Source organism: Chiloscyllium plagiosum, unplaced genomic scaffold (assembly GCF_037043375.1).
Source record: "Chiloscyllium plagiosum isolate Xiang-an unplaced genomic scaffold, Cpla_swu_hap1 HiC_scaffold_45, whole genome shotgun sequence".
NCBI classification, from domain to species: domain Eukaryota; kingdom Metazoa; phylum Chordata; class Chondrichthyes; order Orectolobiformes; family Hemiscylliidae; genus Chiloscyllium; species Chiloscyllium plagiosum.
This window is the reverse complement of record NW_028270183.1, coordinates 41336784-41362406: the sequence shown is the minus strand read 5'-3', so window position 1 is coordinate 41362406 and position 25623 is coordinate 41336784. Positions and strand designations below refer to the sequence as shown.

The window sequence follows — 25623 nt, the reverse complement described above, 5'->3', positions numbered from 1 at the left end:
CTCGTTTAAGTGATTGTTTCTATTGTTTACAAATTGACGTAATCAATACATTCAGTGGGAAGGTGTCGTTTCTCACCCGACCCTGATTTGAGAGAAACATTGAACTGTGTCCCTGCAACCCCGTTGTGGGATAAGGTTGGCCAAACCAGGACTATCCTTAGGTTGTTACCATACCGACAGGCGACTTTATTGCTGCAACATTGAACTGAAATAAGAAGATCCCGGGTGGATTGATGAATAAGTGAATTTGATTTATTGAAGAATTTGGTTAAGGGGATATTTCAGCACAGTTTTCAGCTGCCATCTGAACTTTGTCTGGGCCACAGCATAAATTGCGGTGTTTGTGCAGCAACTGAGGAGCTGCAGCATGAAGCCCAATTCCTGTACAAAGAAATCGAGAGACACAGACCTAAACCCAAATTCATACATCCGCTTCCATATAGAATACATCATTAACGTTGACCACAACAGTATGAAATTGGCCGAGATCACAAACAGTAAAATGATGGATTTTCTTCGGTTTCTCATTTCAGTGTCAGACTGAGCGTCCCCACTGGTGTGAGCGCGGAGTCTCCTGCGGGCTCTGCTGGTCACTAAAATGTGTCTGACAGTGAAAATATTGAGCAGCAGAATCAGGACAAATGGGAGAGCCGGGGTTAGAATGTGGTGTAGGAACTCGATTGTGATCCAGACAGGGGAGAATCGAACAGCGAATGGTACATCACAAAACCAGGGGAGGTTGCCAAGCTGATACCGACCTGTGAACATAAAATACCAGAAAATGTTCTTTAAACAGCTCAGCACAGTCACTGCTCCTAGAACCACAGCCGCCGTTTTTTCACTGCAATATTTACTTTTCAGCTTCAGGAAACAAATAGCCACGAACCGATCAAGGGTAAAAGTGACAGTGAACCAGACAGAACAGTCAGTGGCTGCATGAAGCAGAACAGCGTGGATATTACACACTTCGATAGAGGACAGGAAATAGAAATGTTCCTCATACACAATAGGAATGTGTCGCAATATCAGGTCGAGGATAATGACCAGTAGGTCCGCTACTGCCATCGCTCCCAGGTAGCGTCTGACACATGGAGACAATCCACAATCTTTATAAAGCAGGACGTAGATCGTCAGTACGTTAACTGTAAGAAAGGAAAACCAACACATTATGCATCAGCCTGGAGGCAAAGGGAACAGTTTCATTGAGGATCCGGTGAGCCTTTGAAATGTGTCCCTTTACTCAGAGATTTATTAAAACAAATTGAGCAGCAAAAAAACAACAAATGGGAAGGTCTGAATTACTGACAAAAATGTTTCTAAAACACAGGAAACTATCGCTCCTTTAACGTTACAGAGATCCAAGCCATAAGAACAGATGCTTTCTCAAAAAATTGCACACACTTAATCACTCAAGCACAGATACGGGTCAATCTTCCTTGTTACTAATACGGGGGGTGAAAACGTTGCTGTCCTGAAGAATTCTCTCCGACTTCCTTGAGGACAAATGAACGTTGGAAATTTCTGTCTTTTTCTCTGAATTGTAGGCGATACGATGTCGTGAACATATGTAAACGAAAGGATACAGTTTTCATCCGTTTAACTACATGAGGGGAATTCAGAACAACGTTTCCTTCTCCTTGGAACGGGATCGTTTCCTTCGGGATCTTATCCCTTGTTCAGTTCACTGGCGTCCGGTCCTTCACAAATAATGTCAGGAATTGAATATTCTGGAGAATGTCAGTTATAGAATGTTTCGGAGAATGTCAGTTATGGAATGTTCCAGAGAATGTCTGACACAGAATGTTCCAGGGCAAGTTGGGCATAGAAAGTTCCAGTGAATGTCACTTATAAAATGTTCTGGAAAATGTCCGGTTTTGAATGTTCTGGAAAATGTTGGTTACAGCATGTTCAAGGGAATGCCAAGTTGATAATTTTGGTATAAAATGTTCCGGGAAATGTCAGTCTTAGAATATTCAGGGGAAGGTCGGGTGGAGAATGTTTGGTATAGAATGTTCTGGGAAATGTCAGTTCTAGAATTTTCTGTGGAATGCTGGGTGTAGAATATTCCAGAGAATGTTGGTGATTAAATGTTCTGGGGAATGTCGGAAATGAAATGATGAGGATGGAATGTTCTGGTGAATATGAGAATGTTGGGTCCAGAATATTCTGTGGAATTGCAGCAACAGAATGTTGTGTATAGGATGTTCTGAGGAATGTCAGTCCATTCATTTGTTGCCATAGTGTCAGAGTGTCGATACAGATGCCGCCATTACACTTGGGCACACAATTCACCTTGTAAGCGACATGTACGCCTGTGACTCGATCAACATGGTCTATCTCATCCACTGCATGCAAGGATACCTGAGCATGGTACATTTGTGGGACTGAGCAGAGACTGCAGCAAAGAATGAATGTACACCGCACAAGGATCAATAGTTAGGAGTGTTCCCTCCCAATCGGGGAACACCTTTGCAGGAAGGGACATTTGGCCTCGGATCTTCGGGTGACTTCCGTCCAAGGGGGACTTCGGGACATCCAAAACGCAAAGTGGTTGAGTAGTGTCTGATTGCGAAGTTCAGTTCCCATGGGGATCAACTCAAACAGAACCTTGCGTTCATGTCACACTACAGGTGACCCCCACTGCACTGTATATATATATATATATATATATATATATATATATATATATACACACACACACACACACACACATGAACGCGCGCGCACACACACGCAAACACACTCACACAGGCCCTCTCTCACACACAGGCTCTGTCTCATATGCTCACACATAACTTCCTGAACTCGCACGCACACACCTCCTCGTAGACTTATACCGCATTACATTCACACACAGGCACCCACTTTCTCACATATACACCCAACCCCACACTCACACTCAGACGCACATGCACACATAGCAGTTTGTGGGGTGAATTTGAACTTGAAGAACTGTATGATTCCATGCAAGATTCCATTACTTTCACTTTAGAAATGGAATCAGTCTGACCTAATATCATGACAAAGAACAATTTTAACTTCACACCTTGAATACATTGTGCGAGCTGAGATCTTAAAAGTTATCGTGAGATTGCAACTTTCAAAACGTTCTGGGATCTACCTAAAGTCATGGAGTCATAGAGATGTAGAGTTTGGAAACAAACCTTTCAGTCCATGCTGACCAGATATCCGAACATAATCTAGTCCCATTTGCCAGCACGTGGCGCATAGCCTTTCAAAACTTTCCTGTTCGTAAAACCATCCAGATGCATTTTAAATGTTGCAATTGTACCCGGCCCCGCCTCTTTTTGTGGCAGCTCATTCCATACATGCATCACACTCTGTGTGAAGAAGTTTCTCCTTAGATTCCTCCTCTTTTATTCCCCTCTCGCCCTAAACGCATGACCTCTCGTTCTGGACTCCCCGATTCCAGTGGAAAAACGTTTTCTATTTATCCTAAACATGCACTTTATGCTTTTTTATAACCCTCTGTAAGGTCACCCTCAACCTTCAAAGCTCCGGGAAACAACCCCAGTCTATTTAGCCTTTGAATATACCTCAAATGCTCCAACACTGACAACATCCTTGTAAGTCTTTCCTGAACCATTTCAAGTTTCACAACATTCTTCCAAATGAAGGAGACCACAATTTCACGCAATATGGCAAAAGTGGCTGAACCAAACATGTCCTCTCATTTCCTACACAGCCGAAACATGTCCTTTCAAATCCTATACTCAACACTCTGACCAATAAAGGAAAGCATACCAAACTCCTTCTTCACTATCCTATATTCCTGTGACTCTACTTTCAAGTAAATAATAACCTGATCGCCAAGGTCTCTTTGTTCAGCAACACTGCCTCGGACCTTACCATTAAGTGTATAAATCCCGACAAGATTTGCTTTCCCGAAACGTAACACCTCGCATTTATCGACATTGAACTCCATCTGCCGCTCCTCAGCCCAATGGCCCATCTGATCCTGATCCAGTTATAATGTGTTGTAACCTTCGGTATAATTGGTAAACTTGCTAACTAAACCTCCTACGTTAATATGCAAGTCATTTATATAAATGACGAAAAGAATTGGACCCATCAGCGAGACTTATGGCACTCCATTCGTCATATCCCTTCACTCTAAAAAAAATTGGTCCACTGCAATCTCTGTCTTCGACCTTCCAACCAGTTCTGTATCCAATTCGCTTGTTTTCCCTGCATTCCAAGTGATCTAACCTTGCCAACCAGTCTCCCATGGGAACTACTCGAACGTCTTACTAATTTCATTTCAATCACGTCTGCCACACTGTTCACATGAATCGTCATTGTTCCTTTTATCCGAAAAACCTCACTCCACTTCGTCAGACAGGATATTTTACGCTCAAGGGCATGTTGACTATTCCCTATTGAGTCCTTGCCTTTCCAAATACCTGTAGCTCCTGGCCCTCAGGATTCCCTCCAACAGCTTGTCCACCACCGACGTCAGGCCCACCCGTCTATAGTTCTCTGACTTTCCTTACTAACTTTCTTAAATAATGGTACGACGTTTGCCAACCTCCAGTCTTCTGCCACCTCACCTGTGACTATCGATGATACACATATCTCACTAAGGGTCGCAACAATCACTTCCCTGTGTTCCCAAAGAGTTCTAGGCTAGACCTGATCCGGTCCCGGGGAGTTATCTTACTTTATGCGTTTCAAGACATCCATCACTTTCTTCTCTGTAATATGGACATTTTTTTCCAAGGTGTCAGCATCTATTTCTCCACACTCTGTATCTTCCTTGTCCTTCTCCCAGTAAACACTGATGCAAAATACTCGTTTGGTATCTTCCCCATCTGCTGCGGCACCACACAAAGGCTGCCTTGTTAATCTTTGAGCGTCCCCATTCACTCCCTTGTTATCCTTTTGCCCTGAATGTATTTGTAAACACTCCTTGGATTCTCCTGAACTCTACTTACCAAAAGTATCTCCGTCCTTTTCTTCCCTCCTGCTTTCCCCTTTTCGAGTTCTCCTTCTTTCTTCATACTCTTCTAAGTATTCACTCGATCTCTACTGCCTATACCTGACAAATGTTTCCTTCTTTTTCTTAACCAAACCCTCGATTTCTCCAGTCATCCAGCATTCTCTTCACCTACCACTTGTTCGTTTCACCCGAACAAGAATAAACTGTCTCTGGACTCTCGTTGTCTCATTTCTGAATGCTTCCCATTTTCCAGCCGTCTCTTTACCTGCGAACATTTGCACTCAATATTGCCTAACACTGTCAAAACTAGCCTTCCTACAATTTAGAACATCAACTGTGAGATCTGGTCTATCCTTTTCCACAACAATTTTAGATTTACGGTTACAAGTAATCACCTACTCAGACCTCAGTCAACTGCCCTGCCTTTTATCTCGAGAATAGGTCAAGTTTTGCCCATTCTCCAGCAGGTACATCCAAATACTGACTCAGAAAATTCACTTTTACACTCTTACCAAATTCTTGTCCGTCTGAACCCTTACACTGTGCAGTGCCAGTCTATGTTTGCAAAGTTACAATCTTTTCCATAACAACGCTATTATTCTGACAAATAACTGAAATCTCCTTACAAATTTGTTTCTCAATTTCCCGCTGTCTATTAGGGGACCGATAATGCAATCCCAATAAGGTGTTCATCACTTTCTTATTGCTCAGTTCTACCTAAATAACTTCACTGGATATATTACCTCAATACAGATGTAATGTTAAACCTTGTCAAATACGCCACTCCCCATCCTTTCCTATCTCCCTTCATATCCTTTCAATCGCATTTGTATCCTGGAGCATTAAGGTGCCCGTCGTGTCCATACCTGTGCCACGTTTCTGTAATTGCTATGAAATCCCAGTCCCATGTTCCTATCCATGCCCTGAGATCATCTGGCTTCCCAGTTAAGCCTCTTGCATTGAAATAAAGACGGATTAATTCATCAATCCTACCGTCTTCTCTGCTTTGTTCCTGCCTTCCCCGACTGTTTGACTCGCTTCGTTTCATACCTGCACCAGTCTCAGATTAATCTCTTTCGTCAGTATTTCCCTGACTCCCACTACGACACCCCCCTCCCTTTCTAGTTTAAATCCTCCTAAATAGCTGTAGCCAATCTCCCTGCCAGTATATTAGTTCCTTCCTAATTCAGGTGCAATCCATCCTTCTTGTAAAGGTCACTTGTACTCTTGCAGAGATTGCAATAATCCAAAAAATGGGAATGCTTCTAACATACAACATTTCTTGAGCTACGCATTCATCTGCTTTATCATCATACTCCAAACCTCACTAGCTCGTAGAACCGGGAGAGACACGGTATCACGACTCTGGGACCTCTATTTAAACTCCTGCCTAACTTTGTATGTTCTCTGTTCAGAATCTCATTCTATTCCCTTCCGAGGTCATTGGTACTAATGTGTTCATTGACCTACTCCTGGTCCCTCTCCACTTTGAGAATATTCCACATCCTATCTGAGAAATACTTGATCCTGACAGCAGGCAGGCAGCACGTCATTCCGAATTTTCGCCGCTGGCCGCAGGAACGCCTGTCTGTGCCTCTGCCTAGACAGTTCCCCTAACACAATCAATCCTTAGTACCTGGCATACCACTCGTTGCATTAGAGCCTGGCTTAATTCCAGACAGTTGGTACATGCCCCTAAAAGCACATCACACTCTATATGTTGCAAAACAGCTTACTTGGTTGAAATGGCGATAACCATAGAAGACCACTGCCACCTACCTCTCCTACCTTTCTTGGAGCTCACCATCTGCCTGACTACATATGCGGCTTTTTCCCTTTCTATAACTACCATCAGTCACACACACTAGGTCTTGAAAATACCACGTTGCATCTGAACGTCGCTCCAACCGATTCATTTGATCTTTCAGGATTCTCAACCAACGACATTTCTTGCAAATATGATCCTCAGTAACCCCTAAATGCTCAAGAAACTTTCACATCCGATAAGGAGTTTGCAGGAACAGAAACTACCATGGTTATTCTAAAACTTGAAAGTGTTAATCCATATTTGTTTGATATTACATTTCATGACACTGCAATGCTGCTGTTCTAAAGTCTGTTTCTTATGATTCTGCTCCACAGCATCCTGATGTAGAAGCAGCGCTTAGAAAACTAGTGCTTCCAAATCAACCTGTTGGACTGTATCGTGGTGTTATGTGATTTTTTTTAACGTTGTCCACCCCAATCTAACACTAACACCTCCAAATCATAAATATCCACACTGTTTGTCATTCATCTTTCCATATAGTTTGATTAATTTTGTTTTGGTTATCAACTCGTTAAATAAAGAAGATTAATGAGACGTGTTGACTTGTTCCTACCATTGACCCTGAGACCGTCTGAGACCTTTGTCACACCTGTTGCTGTGATCAGTAGAGGGGTGGGGCGAGAAAGGGAAACAGTGACACAACCAATCAGGGAACGAGGTCAGTGGTGGCTAAGTTATCGGAGGGGATTCGAAGTGCTAGGATTTATATGCATTTCGAAAAGCAAGGACTGATTAGGGACAGTCAACATGGGTTGGGCTGTGGAAAGGGTATGTCATTAACTTGATTGGGTTTTTTGAAGCGATGACAATGAATATTGATGAAGGCACTGTGGCAGACATTTTCTGGATGAACTTCAGCAAAGTGTTCTTAATGTTTAGATTGGTACACAAATTCGTAACGGTAGGTCATATAGGGTCCAGAGGGAGTGAGCCGATTGGATTCAAAATTGTCTTCAATGTGGAGTGTTGTTCTTCAGACTAGAGGCCTGTGACCAGCGGTGTGCAGCATGAATCAGTATAGATATCATTGTATTTCATAATTCATATATACTACTTGAACGTGAATATCAGAGGCATGGTTAGTACGTTTACAGATTACATCGAAATGGTGCTGAAGCGGACAGTGAAGTTGATTACCTCAGAGTAGAATTGAACGATAATCACATGGACCATTGAGACATGGAGTGGCAGTTGAAGTTTAATTTCGATAAACACGGGGTTTTGTAGATTGGAATGCAAATTAGAGCAGCAATTATATGGTGAATTCTAAGGCCGTGATTAGTGTTGCTCAATAAAGAGAAGAGCGCGGCAGGTGTTTAGTTCCTTGCAAGTAGAGCCGCAGGTAGAGAGAGTAGTGATGAACGCATTTGGCACACTGGCTCTAATAGATCAGAGTACTGACTATAGGAGTTGCTGTGGCATATTGCACATGTGCAGGATGTTAGTGAGGCCACTTGAAGAATACTGCACACAATTACGTTGGCTCGACTAAAAGAAGAATGTTGTTATACTTGACAGGGTGCAGAAAAGACTGACAAGGACGTTCAAGGACTGGAGGGTTTGCACGACAGTGAGAGGCTGAGTAGGCAGAGGCTTGGCCCCTGGAGTATCGAAGGTAGAGGAGTGACATTAAAAAGGTTTATAAAGCATGACAACAGCCTGTTTCCCAAGACAGTGAAGTCCACAACCGCATGGCATAGGTTGAAGCTAAGAAGGGAAAGATTTAGAAAATATATTAGGGACAACTTTTTCACGTAGAGAGTTGCGCTTGTAAGGAAAGTGCTTTCAGAGGAAATAGTGAATGTGGGAAAATGATTAGGACAAATGCCCCACACTGCTGTTACTTATCTCTCAACATCCCTGCGCACAAGGCTCATTCCTGATGAACGGTGTATGACCGAAACGTCGATTCTCCTGTTCCTCGGATGTTGCCTGGCCTGCTGTGCTTTTTTCAACACCGCACTCTCGACTCTGATCACCAGCATCTTCACTTTCTTCTATCTATTCGCCGTGGACAGGTTGGACGCAAGGGTCTGTTTTCGTATTGTATACAGTTCTGATTATATAAGAGAGATATGGCGAAAATCAAAAATAACCTTAGGAATGTAATTCTTTTGCCTAGATGTTTGTCTTGCCTCTATGCTAACATTGATTCAAAGCTGCGTAAGTTATGCAAGTGATACATGGAAAATGGGATTCACACAAGAAAGTTGGACTGAGCCCACAACCTGATCAGCCACAATCTAAGTTCAAAGTCGAAAAGGCTCAAAGTGTCAACTGACACACTCCTGCTCCTCGATTCTATGTTCCTGGTTCCATTCAGCTGCTGAATCCTGTTGGACAGGAGCAGTCAGAGGCCACTCCGACAGTCTGATGCACAGAAACAGACCATTGGGCTCCTGAAGACTGTTACAAACCGTCCAGGATCATTTAGAGAATGTATTTGGAAAACCCACTCTTATCTCTCACTGCCTTGTCTGCAACTTGCAGTTCATTTGTTGGTCATGTTGTAGATCCTGATTCACTACAATTACAGCCGTCATACCTCGCCAACGGATGGCTCATAAAATGTTCTGGTCTCCCTGATTGCAACATTCAATAACAGAACTTCCAGGTTAACAGCGGCCACATAATTAACAAAAACAGAATGCGAGAACATCAGAAACAGGAGCAGGTCTTATGTCCCCAAGCCTGTCTTGCCCGTTAATAAGATATTGGCTGATCCGCTCCAGATCTCAAATTACTTCTAATGTCCCATTCTTTATGACGCTCGACTCTCTGACAAGTCAACATCCACTTCCATCCGCTTTACATAGTTTCAGTGATCTAGCTCCCCTAACACTGTGGAATAGAGAATTCCTGACAATCACCACTCTCTGTATTTGAAGAAAGTACTCCCTACCCCTATAGCATGCCCTACTTCTATGAACAAAAAGGTCGACACAAGGTTTCAAGTAAGAGTGACAGGCCCTGACAACAAGGAAGTGGTCGACTAAATATGACGTCAAAGAGCGAAACAAAATTGGAATGAATGGGAATTAGTGTAAACTCCCCAATTGTTGGAGTCAATTGTGGCACAAAGAAAGGTGTCTATGGTTGTGGATGTCAATCCTCCCAGTTCCAGGACATCTCTGCAGGAAACCTCACTGTAGCATTCTCGGCAGAAACATCTTCGACCACTTCATCAACGTCTTTCCTTAACCGTAAGATCAGAAGTGGGGCTGGTCACTGAAGGTCGCACAATGTTTCGATCAATGTTTTATCGTTGCACTCCTGGAGCTCTCTGAGTGCACGTGCAGCACGACCTGGCAATATTAAAGCTTCTGCTCTTCAAGTGCGCTTAACATACATGTAACAGTTCTGCTAAACACCGTACAATTCCACAGTTAAAAAATGTAGAGTTTAATCAGCACCTCATGCTCACTTCAAAGGAACATGAGGACGCCTTCAATCCACTGAGACTTTTCGACAAAAATGAGTGATAGTCCATTCAGTCCCTCCAGCCCATTACACAGGGAAAGAAAAGTTCTATTGTTATAGACTCGAGTCTCTCAAAAATATTTTATGACGGTAGTCTAGAACCTAAATTTTTCGTATTTTAAATCTAAACGTGAAGTGGCTTTAAAATGCAATGTGACTTGTCAAACTACACAGTGTTAAGCAAAACACCATTTATTTAAGTGTTATAGATAAAATACAAATAAATAAATAGTAGTTTGGAATAGCTTCACTCGATTGGAAAACATAACAATAATAGATACAGTGACTATCACGAATTAACAATTCCAATTAAGAAATCTCCCATACACACACCCCTTGTCCAAAAGGAAAACTCAGACTCGTTTTCTCACAAACTGTTCTGCAATCCCGGAGGGGGAAAAAAGCAAAGTGAATTCAGAGTGAGTAGCAGCCAGTAGGCATTCACAGATAAGGGAGCAGAGGCTAGGGAGACATACTGTTCCACGTTCTTCCTTGCGCCTCCAGTGCTCGTGGTACACTCGAGATCTTTAACGTGCCTTGCTGGCTATAAGGAGGGAAGAAATATGTTTTGTGAATCTGCAAGGAGGCATCTTGCATCGTTGAGAAAACAGACTGGTGCTCTCAATGTCGATCAGAAACCAGTGGGAATGGCTAACTGTTTGAGAAGGAAGCTATTTTAGCTGTTATTAGGACGGTGATAAAACATGACGCTCATTGTAGGTTGACATACACCGACTGCAAATTAATGTTGGGAGAGTTCATTCAGAGACTCTACCTCTCTTTCAAAAGCCATGGAGCTCACAGAGGCCTCTCCACCCTTCAGGCTCTCTGTCTTTATTCCTGATGAAGGGCTTTTGCCCGAAACGTTGATTTTACTGCTCCTCGGATGCTGCCTGAAATGCTGTGCTTTTCCAGCACCACTCTAATCTAACCCATGGAGTTTACAGTGCCATGTAATATTAGGAAATCCGAATTAGACTAATCAATGGGTCCATAACTTAAAATAATGATGGCATTGTACATGTTGATTTTGTCTCGTGCACGTCCTGTGCAGTGTAACCTGTGTGCCTTACTCTGTTCAAATGTTTATTCACCCTATGACCTATATATTTTTGCTTACTATAATCTGCCTATCTTGCACACAAGCATTTTTTTTTCTCGGAACTCGGGCCCACATGAAAATAAATCAAACCAATCAATCCTCCGTATCGTATTGAATTTCTCACCTTACCAATATCTCTTTTGGAAATACATGATCCTCACCAACACAGAAATTTCGAAATAACCATCTCTTCTTCTTTAACAGGGCGACAGATTAAGCACTCAGTTTCTTCACTCTCTCCTCATGGTAATAATATCTGCGTCGGTGGAAAGGGGATCATTTCCTCAAAAAAAATCAAACCTAAAGCATTCGACACCTGGGATTCATGACAGACTATAAAGCGACAGCTACGCTCGGACAACAACTCTCCCGAACAAAAGACCTGAAATACATCATGTGGAAGACTATTTAAAAGACACCAGACAAAGAATACGCGGAACACTATACAGGTCAAACAGGGAGACAATAAGCAATCCGCATCCACAATAAGGAAGAGCGACTAAACGCACCGACCAGCTGTCTCTCGTCGCCATATATTCAGATGACAAGAACTGAAAATTAGACTAGAATTGTGCAGCAATGGCAGGACAATCTAAACCGAGGACACCCAGAGAATTCCGACAATCACGGCGCTCATCCACGGGCTCCATCAATAAACAGAGACCCATACCCATTTCACTGGCAACTACAACGAACAAATTGAACAGGAAACCGGAAGCAGCAGTAACTTAACCAAATAATTTCCAGAAGAGACAATACAGCAGCGCTTCACGGCGGTGGTAAAACACTGAAAGTGTCACCCAGACAGGGGTGGAAACGTCTGCAAATAAATTCCTCAGCTCGACAAACATATGCACTACCATGGTAACCGGCACCCGAGCGACAAATCTTTGCACAAGCCTTGAAGTCAAATCTGCGCACAGTGCCCAAAATAAACGCTCAAGTTCCGACTATTGGAGGAAGATCGCTTTACGTGTGTACTTCAATCATTTATAATGAAGGACAATACACCAAACACTGCAATAACTACTTATACTCCGATATGTACTGTCTTTTGGTGACTCATGATCAAGGACTTGAAGGTCCTTTTGAACAACACATCCGAACCTCACACCATTTAATCTATACGGAATGAGATAGATACTTTTTGCAGCGCACAACCAATTCATTCATCTGCCGTTCAAATTGCTGTGGGTCAAACACTGATACATGTGATATCCCATGAGTAACTGACTTCAGTCCTGACGAGGGTGCTGTTCTCTGTATTTTCTCAACTAAATAATTCTCAATTCATTTTGTATATTCCGCCTTATCGATTGACTTTCACGCACCTGTCAGCAACCATGGGAAAGTATTCTGTAAAATCAAATAGAACACTCCCATTTCTTTTCATTTGTTGATGACACAACTACGACAAACTCCACAGGTTTCTGGAAGATGATGATCCTTTCGTGAAGTTAAGCTGACTCTGCCAAATCATATCCTGATAACCCACGTGTCTGCTTTTCATATTGCTTCAAAAATATTCTAATACTTTCCTCACAATTAACATCAAGTTGTCCAATATTTAATTTTGTTCATTTTTCCCACCCACTCCCGTTTTAAATATTATAAAATGCAATAGCTGCTTTACAGTTTTCAGGAGTCAGCATTTCCAAAACCTAAAGAAATTTGAAGGATGTTCCATAGTTCTTCTTATAACATTAAAAAAATGGATAAGTACATGAATCGGAAAGGTTTGGAAGGATATGGGCCAGCGCAGGCAGGTGGGAATAGGTTATTATAGACTGATTGGATTAAAGGGCCTGCTTCAGCGCTGTGTGACTATTGCTCTGCTGTTAACTATTGCCACCTCCATGAACACTCGGTGATGGGGTGCATCCAGTGCAGCATCTTAACCAAGCTTTAATTATTAGGTTTTGGACAGATTTTCTTTATTATTTTTAATCTCAAAGTTTCTCATATTCACCACTTACTCTGTCGGGAACAATTTCTGGCACATTTTCTGTATCTTCCTTTGTGGAGATAGAACTATTATATTCCGCTCAGTGAGCGGCAGAATAGACTCCGTGACTGTGTGAATACATCAAAGCACTGCATCCAGAAGGTAACGTCCATGATATCCACTCCGGATCGGAAAGTCCTAAGATCACAACAGTTGAATGAAACTGTCACCTTCGTGGTCGCTGACAGCACAGTCGTCTGCCTCGTCTGAGGTCACAGTTTATGCTGAAAGAGAAGACATAAAGCTGTGTTCACCTCATTTTAGAATCCAAAAGCTTCACAGTTTCCAACTGGTGGAGTTCCAGGAAGAGACGTGAATACGTTTGTAATCAAACTATTTATAACTGGGAGAGTGACCAGAAGAGAACTGCAACTGGCAGGGATGAGATGATGGTTTATTTACAAACAGCACTGAAGCAGAAGTGAAGACTGGGAATATTGTGAAGGTAGTAGTGGACAGGTTTAGTGATGCAGGGAATATGGAGTAAAATCGCAGATCCAAATTGGCCACGCTGGTTGTGAACATTTTTGTTCCTCCCCAGGTGCTTGTAAGTGAAGAATATGCATTACATGGAATTGGCATTGACCTTGTGATTCAAAGGTAATAAATAGCTTACTTTTTGGCAAATACAGATAATAGAAATAGCGATGGCGTTCAAAATGGTTTACAGAATTATTAAATGCACAGAGATAGACTTACCAGGAACACCAACAATAGCGAGGATGGGATAGTATCCTGCCTGAATAATCATCAGTACACATTCTATCCGAAATGATAACCATAACCAATCCTTAGAAATATAGTAAAGACCCCAGGATAAACTCCTGACCATGGCTGGAACATTCCAGTCGAATGTTGCCAGATGCAATGGGATAACACATTAAAGAAGCCACCTCTTTATAAAAATAGCAAGTACTCTAGTGACATATTTCGGATCCATGGAGACTGACATCAATCATAGTCATTGAAAAAACAGTTCCAGTTAACCCTTTTCACAATAACACTTTTAACATAACCATCATACCTGGTCTGAGTGGCATGTTGACATCGCCTGCTATTGTTCTTACTGACCATATTCATTTACTTAAACAATGTTAAATCGAAAGGATAAAGGTGAAGCTTTCTCTTCACAGGCTGAATTAATCTGCTGCGTGATCCACATGCAATGATCCATGTAAATGCTTTTGTATAAGTCAATTCAAATGCTGTCACTACACTGAAATCTCCATTATCACAACAGCGGTCAATCTAAAAACTGCCTCTTGGCACAACTGCCCTGAACACACACCGATATACGCAGGTATTTCTCTGAACTTCCCTCCTACTACTTTAATGAGGCAATATTGTCGCTTTAACACAGCAAATTTTAATTATTTGCTTATAAAGCTGTAAACGTTCTATTGCACAGTTTGTATATACTTTGCTCAGATTTTCTGGCCTGAGCCCAGAAGTAAAAGTTACATTTACAATTGCCTAATTCATTGGGATTTAAATGTCAGAGACAGAATGTGGGTGTCATTGGTGAAGGAACATGAAGGAATAGGAGACAGTGGCTGTGGAGAATGGAGAGTGATAAAATGTCTTCTCCCAGACACCAATATCTTTTTGAGAGGCAGAATAAAATAAAGTACAGGGAGAGAAGAGAACAAATTTGGAACAAGGAATGGCGCGTGGCAATGTAAACAAATCAGATTAATTTGAATAAGAATGTCGGAAAATAGAACATAGAACAGTACAGCACAGAACAGGCCCTTCAGCCCACGTTGTTGTGCCGACCACTGATCCTCATGTATGCACCCTCAAATTTCTGTGACCATATGTATGTCGAGGAGTCTTTTAAATGTCCTCAATGACCCTGCCTCCACAACTGCTGCAGGCAACGCATTCCATGCTCTCACAACTCTCTGTGTAAAGAACCCGCCTCTGACATCCCCTCTATACTTTCCTCCAACCAGCTTAAAACTATGACCCCTCGTGTTAGTCATTTCTGCCCTGGGAAATAGTCTCTGCCTCTCATTACCTTGTATACCTCAATTAGGTCCCTTCTTCTCCTCCTTTTCTCCAATGAAAAAAGTCCGAGCTCAGTCAACCTCTCCTTATAAGATAAGCCCTCCGGTCCAGGCAGCATCCTGGTAAACCTCCTCTGAACCCGCTTCAAAGCATCCACATCTTTCTTATAATAGGGCGACCAGAACTGGACGCTGTATTCCAAGTGCGGTCTAACCAAAGTTTTATAGAGCTGCAACAAGTTCTCACGACTCTTAAACTCAATACCCCTGTTAATGATTTAATACACACTGTTAAACCAGCGTTTGCGCAGGTAGGTACGTTTGTGCATTCGTGCACAAGACCTTGAGAATGATCAACGGAGATATAGTTAATAAAACATGATCCCTGAGATTTCCAATATTTATAAAACATGAAAACATCATTTAATTCTATGTTGACATCTTAACGTTCACCTATTATGGGATTTAATGCTCGAAATTCATATTATTATCAGGATGTGTCTTGCAAATTCCTACTTCTGATAACCGAAACGATTTCAGTTAATCCACCTTTTACCTGGAAATAAACAAATTGTCCTGGTGGGATCCCTCAGCAACTGCTGTTTGTCATATTATTCCAGATAAATGTTGATGCTTCAGGCACAACACTTGAACATATTACTCTGTTGCGCATCCACTTTACAAAGTATCACAGTACATGGGCATTGCCAAAGGGAATAGGACGTCTGTCGCCTTCTGTCAATAACCTAGATTTTTGTTATTTTATTTATTTGTTTCCTCATGTATATTCTGACTCTTTCTTTCTCTCTTTGTACATAGTTAATTAATCTTCTAATCGTTCTCCGTATCCCAGCTCTGAAAACTACATCTCTCAGTTCATACTTATTGATAACTCTTGGATGAGAAGTGATTATACATGAGCAACTTATCGACAAACACAAAAGGGAGCTGGCCAGAGTTAACTGGAAAAGGGGAGCAGAGGAGGGTAGACGGTGAAACAGAAATGGCAGGAGTTTCTCGAGATAAATCAGACGCACAGCTGAAATTCATCCAAGGAGAGAAAACATATTCAGCAGAAGACAAGGTAACATGGAGTGAAGTCAGAGACAGAAATTAACCAATCGCAAAAGCATACAATGTGGTGACGATTATGACCATTCCAGAGAATGAGCAAAACGTTCAATACCAGCGGACAATAATAAATGAAAGCAATGGGAAGGAGAAGAATAAATAGGACCGCTAGCCTGTTAATAATATAACAGAGATTTGCAAGGGGGATTTAGATAAATAACAGAGAAGAGAGTGAAGTAAAAGGAGTTTTTTCAATAGATACTTTTGAATCAGTCTTCATGGTCCAAGACACCAGCAGCCTGACAGATCTTCGAGAGCGTCAGGATGCAGAGGTGAGTGTTGTGACCATCACTAAAGAGAAGGTGTTGAGGAAGCACAAAGTCCTGAAGGCAGATAAATCACCCAGACCAGATGACGAAACGCTCGAGTTCTAAGGAGAAATCTGAGGAGATGGTGGAGGCATTGTTCGTGATTATTCAGGAATCACTGGAGTCATGGAGAGTTCCAGAGGACGGAAAATTTAACCAAATACCTCAGCCCGATTAAGGAAAGAGGGACGCAGAAAACAGCATGTTATAGGTGTCTAGGAAATTTAAAACTGTTGTTAAGAAGTCGAAACGCCAGATATTTGACTCATGCTTCATTTCTTCGCAACCCAAAAACGACATTTCGGATGAAGCAACATTTCACTTGCCCTATAGACAACTGAATTTATACCCTGTATACATATGTTTCTCTTTCACCTCAAATAAAAGCCCATTTGTAATGTGCACTCGGCCTCCACGCCATTTGCTTCCTGTCATTCTTCCCCCACGAAAGGTATTAACAAGCCAATTTGTCCATTCCTTTTCAGTTCAGAAGAAGTATCACGCTGGACTTGAAATGTTAAGTCTACTTCCTGTCTTCACAGATGATGTCAGACCTGCTGAGTTTCTCTAGAAAATGATCGCCTAGGAGACATTTTCAATTCAAACAATGAAATCCGGATCCTATAAATCTGAAACAAAAGCTAAACGTGCTAGAGAAAGTGGGAGATTTGAATAAGGGTCAATCGAAGGAAAAATTAAATCTGTTTTCACTCCACACTCGATGCCTGGCCTGCTTAGTTTCTCTAGCAATTTCTGTTTTTGAACAAGTTCCAAATGTATGCGTCAAAGCTGCTCAAACGACCAGTCCAACATGAGCGCCATTCATCGGGAAGGGAAAAATACCACAAGGTGCACAAATACATTGGTTCTGAAACTACATAAGACTGGCATCACTGACACTACCGAATTTTTAATCATAGTCACAGAAACATAGGGAAACACATTCACTGTCAACAACGAAAACAGCACTTCTATAAAGCATAATAATCAGAAAATTACGTTTAAGTGTTTTGTGGAATGATATAAATTGGTAGTGTTACTATGCAGAGAACCTCAGCGGAATGAAAATATTAAAATGGAAGTGTGGCTGCATCTGAAATCAAAGTATATCACTGAGTACAGAGCTGATGGGTGAACGGATCTCAGTGTAAATTAACGACAGGCAGCAGAATTGCACTGCGGAGAATGAACCTCAAATTGGGTATTCATGTGGTGCTGTCCACAACAGCCGCAGCAGAAGCAGAATTGTGTTCGATCAGATCCTGTAACTTTTTGCCTGGGATAATCCATCAGTCTACCATTAGCATCAAGTCGATCTATGGTTCAGTGATAAGTGTGAGTAAACATGCCAAGGTCAGGACTATGGTAACCTGAAGCTGATGACAACCCGTTAATGCGACTGCGTTGAAATGCTTAAATTCCAAACAGCAGAACTAACATCTGACAGAGAGGACAAAACGTTTCCAAAACTAACAGATCAGCTCGAAGCTCGCTGTTGTGCCACATCCAGTCGTCAATAATGCTGGAAGTTTTTTAAAAAAACTCACTCGAGAAGAGGGCTGCACAAATATTCCCAAGTGTTGAGTGAATGATCCACCTCACCCCTGTCATGATGTCCACAGAATCACAGACTCCAATCTTCACCCAAATCAATTCACTGCACATGACATAACAAAACAGTTCAACACAATAGATACGACAATATAATAGGCCCTGACACCATTCCTGCATTAGGACTGAAGAATTATGTTGCTCAGCAATTCGTGTCCCTTGGGGATGTTGTTTCATTCCAGCTCCAACTTTGACATCTACCGGTAATTGGAAAAGTGGTCAGCTATGTCCAGTCCCCTAAGATGAGAACAATTACAATTGGACCAACTCCCACTCCGTCAGTTCGATCCTGACAGGCAAGTTGGTGGGAGTTCTTTTTGACAGAGCTGTGAAGCAGCACAGAAATAACGTGCTCAGTGTTGTTTCCGACATGTCTCAATGTGGAGATGGCCCAGCCCCACCTCACCCCAGCTCCAAAGTTCCAGCTCAGCACTGTCCCAGTGATTTGTCTTGCATGCCTATCTTCCTTTCCACCTATCCACTCCCCCTTCCCCCTGACCTATCACCTTCATCCCCTCCCCGACTCAGCTATTGTACTCTATGCTACTTTCTCCCCACCCCCACCCTCCTCTCATTTATCTCTCCACCCTTTAGGCACTCTGCCTGTATTCCTGATGAAGGGCTTTTGCCCGAAACGTCGACTTTACTGTTACTCGGATGCTTCCTGTACTGCCGTGCTTTTCCAGTATCACTCTAATCGAAACTCTGGTTTCCAGCATCTGCAGTCATTGTTTTTACCTATAGATGTCGAAATGTCACTGGAGTCCTCATCCAGACCAGGCGAATCAGATTCTGTGATCAAAAATCTGGTGTCAGTCATATTGATTTTAAAACTAATATCGATTGAGAACACCAATTTGACTCAGCAATGTATTTTCAGGTAGCAAATCTCCAGTGCTTTCCTAGTCTGACCAAAAAGTGAGGCAAGGCAGACAGACATTAATAAACTCTTCAATGGTCTCTGAAACGGCCAAAAAAGACACTGAACTGGCACTAGCCTCAGTGTCACAAAAGGGAATAGGAAACACAGTCCTGTCGACACTGCAGAGACCTCCTCCCTAACATCTGACGGCTTGTGACAACATTTGCAGAAATTTCCCACAGACAACACAGCAAAATCGCTAAGTATAAAGCTATTCAACATATTAAGCCACCAATTTATAGTTCATGGTTGATCAACTCCTCAATGGACTTTTCGCACAAAACGTACATGTCCAATAATATGATGAACACTATTGTGGGCGGCACGGTGGCACAGTGGTTAGCACCGCTGTCTCACAGAGCCAGAGACCCGGGTTCAATTCCCGCCTCAGGTGACTAACTGTGTGGAGTTTGCACGTTCTCCCCGTGTCTGCGTGGGTTTCATCTGGGTGCTCCGCTTTCCTCCCACAGTCCAAAGATGTGCAGGTCAGGTGAATTGGCCATGCTAAATTGCCTATAGTGTTAGGTAAGGGGTAAATGTAGGGGTATGGGTGGGTTGCGCTTCGGCGGGTTGGTGTGGACTTGTTGGGCCAAAGGGCCTGTTTCCCCACTGTAAGTAATCTAATCTAATCTAATCTAATCACTATAGCCCTGCTCACTCCAATCCCTGTAGTGTTTAGAAATCTTTATTTATATTCAGTGCCTTCCATTCGACAGCCTTACGTTGCAGAGAATTATCTAGGTTCCCCAGTCTCTGAGTGAAGACATTTATTCTCATCTCAACGCAGTTTAACCTGCTGTACCTAATGTCATGACCAGTTGTTTTCGACGTCCCAGCCTGGGGAATTATCACCCCTGCTTCCAATCTGCATGACCGACTCATTTTGATTAGATGACTTACTTACAGTGTGGAAACAAGCCCTTTGGCCCAACAACCCCACACAGACCTGCCGAAGCTCAACCCACCCAGACTGATTCCCATACTTTTCCCCGTTCACCTAACACTACGGGCAATTTAGCATGGTCAATTCACCTAACCTGCACATTTTTGGACTGTGAGAATGAAGCAGAGCATCCGGAAGAAACCCATGCAGACAGGACGAGAATGTGCAAACTCCACACAGACAGTCGCCTTAGGACGGGAATTGAACCCGGGACTCTGGCGCTGTGAGGCAGCAGTGCTAACCACTGAGCCACCGTGGCGCCCATGGACTATATTCCCAGTCGACCCAAACACTGCTCCCACAACAAATCTCTCATCCCGAAGATCCAATCTGGCCATCCTTCACTGCACTCTCTCAATGCCAGATATGTCTTTTTGGGGGGCGTACGGAGACCATAACTGCACACAATACTGCACAACGTTCGAGTTGAGGTCTCACCAAGGGCTTGTATAGCTGCAGTAAGACATTCTTATTCCTCTAATCAATTCCCCTTTAAATGAAGGACAACACACTAACTATTTTCCTAACTGCTTTTTGTTCCTGTAATATTGTGATCAGTGACTGGTGTACAAGGAGATCCACATGGTATTCAGTTTAAAAGCGACCCACTTGGTGGTCTATGTATACTCGTCAGTGTGCCAATGGCATTCTCAGTATTGACTTCTGGATTCAGAGCTCGCTTCCTTGCATGTACTTCAGATGCCTGCACAGAAGGAAGCAAAAAAAAAATCGGGTACGTAGGTCCCATTATAGATCAAAATTTCCCACCAATTCATTTTTCAAATGTTAGGCTGCCGATCTATTTCTTTTCCAAAAAATGCACATTCACAGCTAACTCCATTGTTCTTTATCTGCCCATTCACTCTACTTTTCTCAATCACTTTAGAGCTTTTTTAACATCGTCCTCAGCCACTCATAATACCAGCTGTGTTCCACCAAAATATTTGGAAATATTGCATTGCAATCTCAACTTCAGTTCTGTAGTCCAAAAAAACGGCCTAAACGAAACCAATATTTCAATTCATCGCTCGACTTCTGTTTCATATTTTCACCTGAAATTATGACTAATTTTGAAGCCTTTTCTCAGTTGGGAGAGAGCACCAAAGTATTTGAAATGTAACAGTTCCCCCGATTCTTGCACAGTTCCTGGTAGTATTATGAAATCCTAAATAAACATCAATGGATGGTGCGTGGAAGTGGGAAGACAGATGGAGAAGAGATACAATTCGGTCAGTTTCTCAGTTTATAGAATCATAGAGTCATACACCACAGAAACAGACCCTTCCGTCCAACCAGTCCAAGCCGAACTCAACGAGTGTTACCTGTCTGCTCCTGGACCATGTAACTCCAAATCTTTCCTATCCTGTACTTATTTAAATGTCTTTGAAACTTTTCAATTGTACCCATATCTGCCACTTCCTCATAATTCAAAGTTTGTGAGAAGATTTGTACCTCGGGTGCTAGTTGTGGTTCTGTTCGCCGAGCTGGTATTTGTGTTGCAGACGTTTCGTCCACTGTCTGCACGACTTCCTCAGTGCTTGGGAGCCTCCTGTGAAGCGCTTCTGTGATTTTTCCTCTGGCATTTGTAGTGGTTTGTCTCTGCCGCTTCCGGTTGTCAGTTCTAGCTGTCCGTTGCAGTGGTCGGTATATTGGGTGCAGGTCGATGTGCTTATTGATTGAATCTGTGGATGAGTGCCATGCCTCTAGGAATTTCCTGGCTGTTCTCTGTTTGGCTAGAAAAAGGACACTATCATACATCAAGAGCATTTCCGAACTGACAGCCAGACTACTGCGACCACTAGGACTCATAACAGCACACAAACCAACAGCCACTTTCAGACAACAACTCACCAGAACGAAGGCCCCGATACCCAGCATGAGCAAAACTAATGTAGTGTACAAAATCCCATGCAAGGACTGCACAAAACACTACATAGGACAAACAGGAAGACAGCTAACGATCCGCATCCATGAACACCAACTAGGCACGAAACGACACGACCAGCTATCCTTAGTAGCCACATACGCAGATGACAAGCAGCATGAGTTCGACTGAGACAACACTACTATTATAGGACAAGCCAAACAGAGAACAGCCATGGAATTCCTAGAAGCATGGTACTCATCCACAGATTCAATCAATAAACACATCGACCTGGACCCAATATACCGACCACTGCAACGGACAGCTGGAACTGACAACCGAAAGCGGCAGAGACAAACCACAGAAGCGCTTCATGGGAGGTTCCCAAGCACTGAAGATGTCACCAAGGCAGGGGACGAAGTGTTTGCAACACAAATTCCCAGCTCGGCGAACATAACCACAACAAGTTCCTCAGAATTTTATTCTACATGTAAACCACCTCTATATTAAAAATGCCCCTCATGTCTTTTAAAAATCTATCTCCTCTCGCCTTAAAATTGTACCCCTCTAGTCTCCAAATTCTCCAGCCTTGGGAAACGATAATATCATTAACACTTTTATATGTCTCATTATTTATAAATTTCTTTAATATTTCATCCTCCTATACTCTAGTGAAAAAATAGGCCTCACCAATATCCAGTACAACCTCACAATGACTTCTCATCTTCTACTCTCAAAGGACTGAGCAATGAAGTTTGCCGTGCTGGAAATCTTTTTCTACCACCCTGTGAAGCAAACTTCAAAGAATTATGTAACTGAACCCGACAACCCTCTGTTCTACAACAGTCTCCAAGGCCCTACCATTTATTGCATAATTACGTCCTTTTTTGTCTTGCAGATTTCAATGTTGAGAAGTTGAGATTATAAAGTGACAAAGTGGCAGGAAATGAGAGAGAGAGATGAAATAAGACTGGCAGACAACACAGCGAGACAGAAAATCTCGCGCAAAATGGTTAAGAATCAGCGCGGGTTCGGACCCTGCTTATAGGCACACATTATGTTCTCAGAAAAAGTGAAGACTGCAGATGCTGGAAAGTCACACATGAAAAAGATAGTATTACAGTGGTGGAAAGGACGATGGATGAGGACTTGCCATCTGAGGTAGTTTGGGCTGAGGTTAGGAATAGGAAAGGTGAGGTCACCCTGTTAGGAGTCTTTTACAGGCCTCCTAATAGTCCTAGAATCATTGAAGAAAGGATAGGGAAGGTGATTCAGGAGATGAGTGACAGTAATAGGGTGGTTGTTATGGGGGACTTTAACTTTCCTGATATTGATTGGGAAAGCTATAGCTCAAGTTCGTTAGATGGGTCAGTGTTTGTTCAATGTGTGCAGGAGAGTTTCCTGACACAATATGTAGACAGGCCAACAAGAGGTGAGGCCATACTGGATTTGGTTCTGGGTAACGAACCAGGCCAGGTGTTAGAATTAGAGGTAGGTGAGCACTTTGGGGATAGTGACCATAATTCGGTGATTTTTACTCTCGTGATGGAGAGGGATAAGTGTGTACTACAGGGCAAGAGTTATAGCTGGGGTCAGGGAAATTATGATGCGGTGAGGCATGACTTAGGATGTGTGGCTTGGAAAAGTAGACTCCAAGGCAAGAGTGTAAATGATATGTGGAGCTTGTTCAAGGAGCAACTATTGAGTGTCCTTGATAATTATGTACCTGTCAGGCAGGGAGGAAAGGGTCGTGCGAGGGAGCCGTGGTTTAATAAGGAATTGGAATCCCTTGCTAAATGGAAGAGGGCGGCCTATCTCAAGATGAAACGTGAAGGTTCAATTGGTGCGATTGAGAGTTATAGGGTAGCCAGGAAGGACCTGAAGAGAGAGCTAAGAGCAGCAAGGAGGGGACATGAAAGGTCCTTAGTCGGTAGGATTAGGGAAAACCCTAAGGCTTTCTATAGGTATGTTAGGAATAAAAGAATGACTAGGGTAGGAATAGGTCCAGTCAAGGATAGTAGTGGAAAGTTGCGTGTGGAGGCGGAAGAGATTGGGGAGACACTGAATGAATACTTTTCTTCAGTATTTACTCAGGAACAGGGCATTGTCGTCGATGTGAATACTGAGTCACAAATAAGTAGAATGGATGGCTTTGAGGTATGTAGAGAAGAGGTGTTGGAAATCCTGGAAAAGGTGAAAATAGATAAGTCCCCTGGGCCTGATGGCATTTATCCTAGGATTCTCTGGGAAGCAAGGGAGGAGATTGCAGAGCCATTGGCCTTGATTTTTATGTCCTCTTTGTCTACAGGAGTAGTGCCAGAAGACTGGAGGATAGCAAATGTGGTTCCCTTGTTCAAAAAGGGGAGTAGGGATAACCCTAGTAACTATAGGCCGGTGAGTCTCCCTTCTGTTGTGGGCAAAGTCTTAGAGAGAATTGTAAGGGATAGGATTTATGCACATCTGGATAGGAATAATGTGATCAAGGGCAGGTCGTGCCTCACAAACTTTATTGAATTCTTTGAAAAGGTGACGAAGGAGGTTGATGAGGGGAAAGCGGTAGATGTGGTATATATGGATTTTAGTAAGACGTTTGATAAGGTTCCCCATGGTAGGCTACTGCACAAAATACGGAGATATGGCATTGAGGGTGAGTTGGAGGTTTGGATTAGGAATTGGCTGGATGGAAGAAGACAGAGGGTAGTAGTTGATGGCAAAGTTTCTTCATGGAGTGCCGTCACTTGCGGTGTTCCGCAAGGATCTGTTTTGGGACCATTGCTGTTTGTCATTTTTATAAATGACCTGGAAGAGGGGTTAGAAGGTTGGGTGAGCAAGTTTGCGGATGATACGAAAGTCGGAGGAGTTGTTGACAGTGAGGAAGGATGTGGCAGGTTACAGCAGGATATAGAGAAGCTGCAGAGCTGGGCAGAAAGGTGGCAAATGGAATTCAATGTAGCTAAGTGTGAGGTGATTCACTTTGGGAAGAATAACAAAAAGATGGGGTACTGGGCTAATGGTCGGATACTTGGTAGTGTGGATGAGCAGAGGGATCTTGGTGTCCATGTACACAGATCTCTGAAAGTTGCCACCCAGGTAAATAGTGCGGTGAGGAAGGCATATGGCGTACTGGCTTTTATTGGTAAAGGAATTGAGTTCCGGAGTCCTGAGGTCATGATGCAGTTGTATAAGACTCTGGTGCGGCCGCATCTGGAATATTGTGTGCAGTTTTGGTCGCCATACTATAGGAAGGATGTGGAGGCACTGGAACGGGTGCAGAGGAGGTTTACCAGGATGTTGCCTGGTATGGAAGGAAGATCGTATGAGGAAAGACTGAGACACTTGGGGCTGTTTTCATTAGAGAAAAGAAGGTTTAGGGGTGACTTGATTGAGGTGTACAAGATGATTAGGGGGTTAGATAGGGTTGACAGTGTGAACCTTTTCCCGCGTATGGAGTCGGGTATTA

General features: G+C 42.8%; 1 pseudogene; it reads right to left on the bottom strand.

The window, feature by feature from the left end:
• Positions 1-421: 421 nt before the first annotated feature.
• Positions 422-25623, bottom strand: part of LOC148136492 (uncharacterized) — a 129319-nt pseudogene continuing 104117 nt past the window's right edge.